The following is a 9,873-nucleotide window of genomic DNA, read 5'->3' as shown; positions in this document are numbered from 1 at the left end:
TCCTGCTATGCTGTTTGGCAGATTTTTTCAATACTTTACAAGTTGTTCAGAAGAACTTCTCTTGACCTTCTGCAGACATTGTCCAGGGCAATACTGGTGGCTAGGAGCTAGAGTCACAGTGAACTAGAGGATGACTTGGGTCTCTAAGGTACTAATCACGCCACTGATGGCTGTGCCCTCTGGGCAGCTGAGCCACCTGTCTGAGACAAGGCTGGCCATATATCAGAGGCAGATAATTTTAGATATAATTTTTGTTGAAGGATGTGCAAGATCAGCTCTTCTAATATCATAGTTTGTTTGGAAAGAGCTGGTCCTGTCTCCCACTACTGGCTCAGAGGAGCCTGGAACTTACCCAAGACCTCAAAGTTACAACTCAGAGAAGGTTTTCTCTTGTCGATGCCACAGGAGCCATCGTCTAGATATTCATGTCTCACGGCACAGGGCAGGCGGGAAGACAACCAGCTGGATGGGATCCACGCCATGTGCAATCAGTACCGGCTGAGACTTCTTGTTCTCCACCAAAGTGGTGACAGTGTTAAGTCCTGCTCGAAGGACAGGTGGCCTTTTGGTGGGGACATCTTCTTTGCTGGCAGCTTTTTACTCAGCTCAGGATAACGATCTCTGCTTCTTCTCTTGTTTTGTCTCTGGTCTGTACTTGAAGGCCAGCTTAAACAATTGAGTGGCTGTTTGGTGGTCCAAGGCCTGAGAGAACTGGTTAATTGCAGGAGGCACTTTTAGGTGCTTATAGAGAAAATCCCTTTGCCACTGCAGCTGAATGTATTGGGGCCATTTGACAAAGTGAGTAAGGTCCCTTTTGGTCTGGATGTCCTGTCCAATGCCCAAATTCTTGGGTCTTTTCTCAAATAGGGGATTTACCACCTTCTTAGCCTGCTGCTTCTTCATGACAGCAGAGGCCGGGGCCACCTTCTTCCCCTTAGCCTTCTTTTCCTTCGCCGTCTTGGGCGGCAGGAGGAGAGAGCACATCTGTACTTCTCTTAATGCTGCTTTCTTGTTGATTCATTCATTTAGTCAAACAACATATTTAGTCATTTAGACAACAAACACCTTTCAGATGTGCAGAGCACTGTAGAAGTCCATTATGTTTACATATATATATTTGTGTTTCCACATAAGATTATATCCTGAAGCAATTCTTCAATGGGGACATGTTTTTTAAAATAAAGATTTTTTTTTAAAGCATGATAATTTCTCTCCCGTTTTTATGCTTAGCAGAACTTCCCCTCGGAGATTTTGTAAGTCTTCATCAACATAACTTGGAAATTCTCCTAATGTCCCAAGGACGGATGTAGACTTAGGAAACCAACAACGAAAATGAAGTCCCTTGAGATGTGTTGTTGTCTCCATAATAGTTTAACTTGGATGCTATTCAAAATCTTCAGAAAAAAAAATTCAGACTTTTTATTTTCATTTCAAGTGGAGCTTCTTAAGACTATACCAACTCTCGTAGGGTACTGACACTTAAGACAGTCGATGAATTTAAATACTTGGAGTCTTCCATTCACAACAAAGCTACTCGCTGGGAACTCTGCTCCCTTATGGGAAAGTAGAGTTTTAAACATCCCTTGAGAGAATGACATACTCCTGGGAAAAACACCTCGTTGGGTAATTTAATTTTACATGGGAGTATTAAAACTTCAGACTTTAAGCATAAGACTTCTTAGCTCCACACTCCAGGTAATTCTGCTTTGCCTGAGAATCTTTTGGGGGTAATTAGTCACAAGGATGCAGGCTAATGAGTTTGTTATACTTTGAAATATGTTTTAAAATGTTTTAAAAGGAAGTCATTAAAGTAGAGAAGTTGATAGGTAGTAAAAAATACTAATATCTTTAAAATCAGCTTTATTGAGATATACTACACATACAGTCAAATGTACATTTGAAATGCACAAAGCAATGAGTTTTGACTCACGTAACATCACCAAAATGAAGATACAACATTTTCATTATCTCAGGAAGCTTCCTCATCTATTGCCAGGTACATTGCTAAGTAATTTATTTGCATTATTTCTTTTAATTCTTATTAAATACTATGAAACAGGTTGGCATGGGCTAAATCGTGTTCCCACAAAATTTATATGTTGGAGCCCTTACTCCCAGTACCTTAGAATACTACTGTATTTGAAGGTAGGGCCTTAATGAGGTGATTAAGGCCATCAGGATGGGCTCTAATCCAATATGACTGGTGTTACAAGAAGAAAAATTTTGGATACATAGGGAGATACCAGGGGTGCACATGCACAGAGAAAAAACTGTAGGAGAAGGTGGCCATCTGCAAGCCAAGGAGAGAGACTTCAGAGGAAATTAACTAAGAAGACGCTTCCATCTGGGACTTCTAGCCTCCAGAACTGTGAGAAAATAATTTCTGTTGTTTAAGCCACTTAGCCTGTGGCAGCCTTAGAAAATGAATACACAGGCATTAGCTTTCCTTTTCACAATAAAAAAAAAAATCAAAACAAAAGTAGGGCTTGGGGTGCCATAGAGTTTGCCCAGTAACTCAGCTCCTCAGTGATCAGGCAGGGGTTGGATCCTGGGTGTGTATGGCTCCAATTCCACGCTCTTAACCACTGAATGCACTGACTACCCTCAAATACCCAAATGCCAGGATTTGAAATTGAAACTGTGACTCTAGGTGATCTCACCGCCAGGCTCCACTAGGCTCTTCTTCCCTCCAGTTGCTCTCTAACATTTGTGTGCACTTGGCTGTGATCAATGCTAGACAATAATCTGAACTGGGGGCAGAGTGCCTATCTTACTTCTCTGATCCTATTATAATATTATAACATTATAATAGTGTTATTGTGAGAATTAGATGATTTTAAGTGGTTAGATAAGTGCCAGGATCATGGAAGGTACTATTTTTGTTTGGCTATTATTATCTCATTGAATTTTTTAAAATCGCCATTTACACTACTTATCTTCTCCTTTTCTTTATTTTCTAAAATTAAGACTATAATGTGTTTTGAAAACCCAAAAAGGTAATACCCTTCCACACTTTAAACTGTTCTACAAAAAATTTAGGTTAGACATCAGAATGATTCTTCCTCTCCACGGACATCACAATAGATTTCAATATAATAATCATCATTAAATACACATAATAATAGCACTGCACTAAATAAATGTAAAATAACACCAGTAACAAATAGTCATTACCACTGGAAGCCTCATTCAAAGGCAAACATTGAGGTGAGGAGGCCTCAAGGGCAGACAATTAGTTCAGAATCCACTCAGCTGACAGTGGGTGTACAATTACCAAAGGCAAATATTTAGGTGACAAATAACAGGAACCATTTGAAATCTCCATTTTAGGGAGACTAGACAAACTTCCTGGAAGAGTAGTTTTCTGGAGTTAAATGTTAAAAGGAGGAAGACATGCGGGAAATTTCATTATGCAATTTCTTAACAATGTAAATAGTCTCTCTACTGTGACAATATAAATCACCACTGAGATAGCATGAGGCACTATGAAAACACCCCAATGCATTTATTTTGACTGTTTAATAAGTAATTTTGGGAAACCAGAAGCCAAGTGTGGATTTAGATGCCCTCTATATGCGTTTTTCTGTTAAACGTTTTGGCTGAGTTGCTAGACTTATTCAGAAGGGGAAACATTAGAAAAAGAACTTTTTCCTCTGAGTTGACAACCATGTGATACAGATTAACAAGTCCACAGTTTGTTTTTCCATACTAATGAGCAAAGCCCAAATTAAGTAGCCAATATTTGTTGAATGAATGGCTGAAATGGAAATGATTGAAAAACTGTACAAGTAGATATCATTGGTTTACACTCTCTTCAATTAGCCACGAGTCTGCCTTAGCCCACATGAGTCACAGAGAAGAATGTCCTGGATCCTTTGTGAAAATCATGTGAAACTGAGGACAGCATAATAAAAGTCTCAAAACTTCTATTAAGAGTGTTCAGTTGACACTGATGGAACTTTTAGAGGCTCTTGGTTAAATGACATAAGCAGTTTAGAGTAAAAACAGCTCCAGGATTAGGCAATATTATTTCCTTTTGGCATCTTTTAGTTCCTTGTCTGTTACATAGTCATAAGGTGATGATCTAGAATCCTTTATGACAGCTTCCTAAATTTTCTTACTTATTAGAAGTGCTTGGAGAGCTTTTAAAACTCCTAATGAACATGTCACACCCATGCCAATCAGAATATCTGGTGGGGAGGAGACAGGCAAAATATTTTGAAGGGATCCCTAGATTATCCTATTATGTAGCAAAGTTTGGGAACTACTGCTCTCTGACCTTCCCCCTAGGTCGGTAATCCCCACATTTGAGGGAATAAGAATCAGATGGAGTCCTTGCTAAAACTCAGTCCCAATGAGTTTCAGTAGGTCTGGGGGGAGGCCCTAGAATAGCCATTCTTAATAAATACCTGGGGGGATTTTGATGTAAATGGTCTCGTTACATAAACACTGCCTTAGTAAGCATGCGGGGTTTTGGCTCATCAATTATTGCTTGATATCTGGCTTAACTGAACAAGATGTTAAAAAGCTAAAAAAAGAAATTAAAGAAAACTCCTAGGATAATGAACCAAGATCAAAGGTCACAGTGGCTGGTTGGCTTGTTCGAACATGACATGAGGAGGCTGAAGTTAATTTCTTTCTTAAATAGTCTCCTTTAGTATTTACTCTTCAAAATGCACACCCCCTCCTGCACTTGGCTCTAATGTCAGCTATTTGTTGACATTTGGGTGTGGTGATGGGAAATACTGCAGTGGGAAGAGGAAGTTTTCTTTCATGAGAGCTCTATTTTAAACTTCCACTTTTGACCTAGTTCCTGGAGTATCCAAGTAGGTATCATGACATGAGTAAAATCTCTCACTACTTTGCAAGCCCCATTCTCAAAATATTTCCCAGTAATCTCCCAAAAGTGGAGAGTTGAGAGTGGGGTGGGACATGAACCAGTACTAACTTCGCCATAAGTTTTATAAGAACACCATTTACTTGAAAGTAGACCCCATTCAAAGGATGCAAATTTCCTCATTAAGCATTTGTAGTTTCATAGGGAATTTTCCCTTGATTATCAGCAGTGACATTGCCTTCCCAGTTTCCTGTTTCAATGACAAAAGTTTAGCAAAAGCAGATAAAGATTTACCATATTTTTCTTTTGGCAAGCAAGGACTTGTTAGTTTGTCAATTTAGGAAAAGTTTTCAGTGTTCCCTATCTGAGGTTTCATGATATTTTCATTTAAACTGAAAGCAGATGCTTTGGAAAAGTATTGATATTTGGAAGAATATAAGAAACATCAGTTACAGAATTAAGCGGATTTAGCAAACCACTTGGTGGCAGTAAATGCCCTATTAAACCGCAGTATGAATCTGAACTGCTGAGTGGGCTTCTCAATTTTTGTTTCTTTGTGTAGTCTTTTTTTCTTCCTTCTTCTTATTTTTATCCTCAATGTCTCTCAAATTAAAAAGGTATGGTTTCTTCTTTTTCCCCCTAACATACTGAAATATACATAAAGAGTAGACCTTGTGACCGTTTCTTAAAAAATTGAATTTTGAGAGTTAAATTATAAAAAGTCTGAATGAGAGAATCTTGTTAAAGCACTCATTTTTCTATGGCTTCATCCAATATGAATAAATGCTTATGTACAGAGAGAAGAAAATTGGATTACATTCTGCGTAGCCTATATGTTAACTATGTTATAATAATTTGGCAAAAAACATCTATTGTTCTACATGAATACCTTTCAATTTTCTCCATCAAATACATCACAGTACCTTCTTCATCTTTTATCCATTTAAGGGAAGAGGGGTATGCATAAAAATGTAATTTAATAATAATTATGAGTAACTAGATTTAGAACGAAAAAATTTAAGTTTGGTCAATGAAAAACTATGATAGACTAGTTAATTATGTATAAGTGGATTTAATACTTATGCTAGCCCTAGTAAAAATGACAAGTCACATGAATTTTTAGAACACTCAGTTCCAGTCCAGGATTCGTCATCAACTGGCTGTGCAAGCCTGGACAGGCCACTTAATCCCCCTCATCTGAAAATGATTAGGTTGGTCAGAAAGATCCTAGGGCCTCTCTGCCCTCCCAAATAAAAAAGATTTTATAAAATGCTAAATTTTCCAAATACATCCCTGGGAAATACAATGGAAATATAAGATCTAGTTTAGGGGGAGTCTTCAGAGAAGACTTTATATATAAGCGATATATTAGAACTTACTGGAGACTATAAATTGATATTATGTGGTGGTAACAAATGAAACTTTTTTCAGGTCAAAATCACAGAAAGAGACTAGTGGTTAGTAGTGGGGCGGGGAATGAGGGGGGAGGTAGACGGGGTAAAAGGAGTCAAATATAGGGTTTGGGGGAGGGTGAAGTGGGTAAAGGGGATCAAACATATGGTAACTGAAAGAAATTGGACTTTGGGTGATAAACACACAGCAGAATATACAGATGTCAAATGATTATGTACAGCTGAAAATTCTATAATTGTATTAACCAATGTTACCCCAATAAACTTAATAAAAATAAATAAATTAGAATTGAAAACAGGAAAAAAAAATCACAGAAAAAGAGGAAGTCAGTTGTTTCTCCCTTGCTTGGATAATCGGTCTGCAGTATCATATTTGGGTCATTGGGACAACAGTGAGAGGCAGCCTAGGAGCCATTCTGCTTAGTGTGATTAGAAAAAGCTTTGGTTGCCGTGGGGCATTTCACTCTCTCCTGCTGATGATGGAGGAATACAAATGCTTCTTGAGTTACAAGGGGTTACATTCCAATAAATCTTCAGTTAATTAAAAATACTGTAAGTCCTAAATGCATTTAATACACCTAACCTATCAAACATTGTAACTTAGCCCAGCCTACCTTAAATATGCTCAGAACACTTACATTAGGCTGCAGTTGGGCAAAATCACCTCGCTATGGCTGCTCAGCATCATGAAAGAGTATTGTATTGCATTTTGCTAGCCTGGGAAAATATCAAAATTAAAATTTGTAGAGTGGTTTCTAGTGAATGCATATTGTTTTTACACCACTGTAAAGTAAAAAAAAATCATACCTAAGTCAAACCATTGTGAGTTGGGGACAGTCTGTAGAATTATTTAAAAGTTCTAACTCTGTATAGATAAGAACAGAAATGGAGAGGACCCACATAAGACATACACACACAGAGTCTGCAAAAAGTAGGTACTCAGTAATTTTTGTTCCAAACCTCTCCTTATTTGCTCCTTTGAAATACCTTGTATTCACTAGCTTCTCAACCCCAGTGGTCAGTTGCTTGCCATATTATGGACTTATTTCTTCATACGTGGAGCCAGTTCTGTTAAGAGTGACTTGATATGGGCAAGGTGGGAAGTTAGTCACAAGTCCAAATTATTTAAAAATAGATGCAAATATTTATGCTAAATCATTCCACGATTTGAAGGAAAGTGTTAAAAAACAATGCTCATCAACAGAAAACACAACAGAAAATATACAACTAAAATTATACTTAATGGTAAGGATAAAATTGGAAACAAGGCAGAAATGATGTCTATTCTCATCACTTCAACTCAACATTGTACTGGAGGTCCTAGTCAGTAGGATAAGAAAAGAGAAAAAAATTAAAGGCACACAGATTAGATAAGAAGAAATAAATGTTTATTATTTACAGATGACATGATTATATATGCAGAAAATCCCAAGTACTCTATTAAAAAAAAAACTACTAAAACCAGTAAGTTAATATAGTAAGTTTGCCAGATAAAAGATCAATATAGAAAGACTGTCTTTCTATAACCTAGGAATAAACAATTAAAAATGAAAATTTAAAGATGGTATTTAAATGGCATAAAATTAAAGCATAAAACTAGATAGGGGAAATTTTAACAAAAATATAACATGTTGAAACTACAAAAACTCATGAAGAGAAATTAAAGAAATGCTAAATAAGTGGAAAGATGAACCATGTTCATAAGCTGAAAAACATAATGTTAATATGACATTATCCTTAAATTGATCTATAGTCAATGAAATCCCAATCAAAATCTTAGGAGACTTTTGTAGAAGTTGACAAATAATTGACTCTAAAATATAATGCAAACTACCTACAATGGCCAAAACAATCTTGAAAGACTTAGCTACTTGATTTTGAAGCTACAATAATCAAGACAGTGTGGTATTTGTATAAAGATAAACATTTAGATCAATGAACAGAATAGACTCGCACAAATGTGACTGATTTTTGCTGAAAGTGCAAAGGCACTTCAGTGGAATAAATATAATCTTTTCAGCAACAGAGTTGGAACAACTGGACATATGCAAAAGACTAAAAAAGGCAACCTAAACCTCACCCTTTATAGTTATTTTTTAAAAAGCGTGTGGAGGCCCCTGTACCCTGATGGGTTTAAGAAGCTAACACAGGTAACTACACTTGGCAAAGTGTCTGCACATGATAAGGCTCAATAAATGTTAAAACCATTGCTCCTTCCCCACAAATGAGCCAATTTCCTACTTGGCCTAAAATTTTTATCTAAAAGATTCTAAAAGATTCTTACAAAAGTTGGGGGTGTTACATCCAGAAGGAACTGTTAACCCATTTCCTGTTTGTCCAGAGAATACTCGCTGGTGGTGCTTGTGGCTGCAGTGTTTACCCAAGATAACTCGCAGATTACAGTCCTACCCTTATCCCCAAATCAACTTCCACGCTTTTCAGAGAATTTCATCAAAACATGACTGATGCAGCTAGAACAGCTCGTTTGAATAGAAGACAGATTCCAAATGATCTGAAAAAAAAAAAAAGATTGCAAAGTGGAGGACTGTAGCCAGATTCTGCAGTGAACTTATGGCACTGAAAAGGTGTGACAAGAAGGAGGTGAAGATTGACGATGTTGTCAACATTCCACAATGATACTGTGACTGAAGTAGACAACAGAAATGGAAAGAAAACTAAGAAGCCATGTGTCACTGTGGGTTATAACCAAAATATAGCAGCAGTGGACTCGGCTAGTCAGATGCTCACTACTTATCCAACTGAGCACAAAAGGCACAGGTTTTGGTGTAAGAAATTTCTTTGACACCTTCTAAACATTACAGTGCTGAACTGCATCCTGTTCAAGGACAATCTTGAGCACACGATCCACTATATAAACTTCAGACTGACGTTGATTGAAAGATCACTGGAAAAGCATCCCAAACCAGGGCAGCAATGTCTTCAAGGTCGTCCATGCTCTGATGAGGTCACACCTCTTCGCCTGTCTGGAAAACACTTCTCCAAGAGAATACCACCAACACCAGGGAAACAGAATCCAACTGATCACTGCAGCTTGCTGCTCACACAATAACAAGAATGGCAAGAAGACCTGGAGAGCAATGCGATATTTTTGTGTGGAATGTGATGTTCCGCTTTGTGTTGTTCTGTGCTTTGAAATTTAGCACATGAAAAAAATTATTAAGTACCAATTATCATATACATTTGTTACGTTAGGATTAGAGACAAGCTCTGTTTAGAAATAACTCCAAGAACAGTTTTTGTATTTTATTTTTACATTGAAAAGCGATCTGATTTGCTTCAGCCTCAAAGAGCTTGTTTATGTAAAATTAAATTAACTCTGGCAGCGAACTGCACTTTTTTTTTCTGAATGGGAAATGGGTTAAAATGGGAATATTGCCGCTGAAGAGAAAAGAGCCCTATTGTAGTTTCTTCTCTGGGTTTCTTTAGTTGACATGGGTTAAAGAGTTGAGAATCTTAGACTCATAGTTACAACCACAGATTCTTAGAACTAGAGTGTTCTGTAAGAATACCCAGTCAACAACTTCTTTTATAAATATGAAAACTGTGTGTCAGAGAGGTTGTCAATTACCCAAGGCTGTTTAACTGCAGTGGGAGGACATGGAT

At 37.4% G+C, this 9,873-nt stretch overlaps 1 pseudogene; it reads right to left on the bottom strand.

Annotated features, from left to right (window-relative positions):
• Nucleotides 1–423: 423 nt before the first annotated feature.
• On the bottom strand, nucleotides 424–984 carry LOC102890651 (annotated as a pseudogene).
• Between the last annotated feature and the right edge of the window lie 8,889 nt (nucleotides 985–9,873).

The sequence above is a fragment of the Pteropus alecto genome, unplaced genomic scaffold (assembly GCF_000325575.1).
Source record: "Pteropus alecto unplaced genomic scaffold, ASM32557v1 scaffold103, whole genome shotgun sequence".
NCBI classification, from domain to species: domain Eukaryota; kingdom Metazoa; phylum Chordata; class Mammalia; order Chiroptera; family Pteropodidae; genus Pteropus; species Pteropus alecto.
The sequence above is the reverse complement of the archived record's forward strand: the minus strand, read 5'-3'. Positions and strand labels throughout refer to the sequence as shown.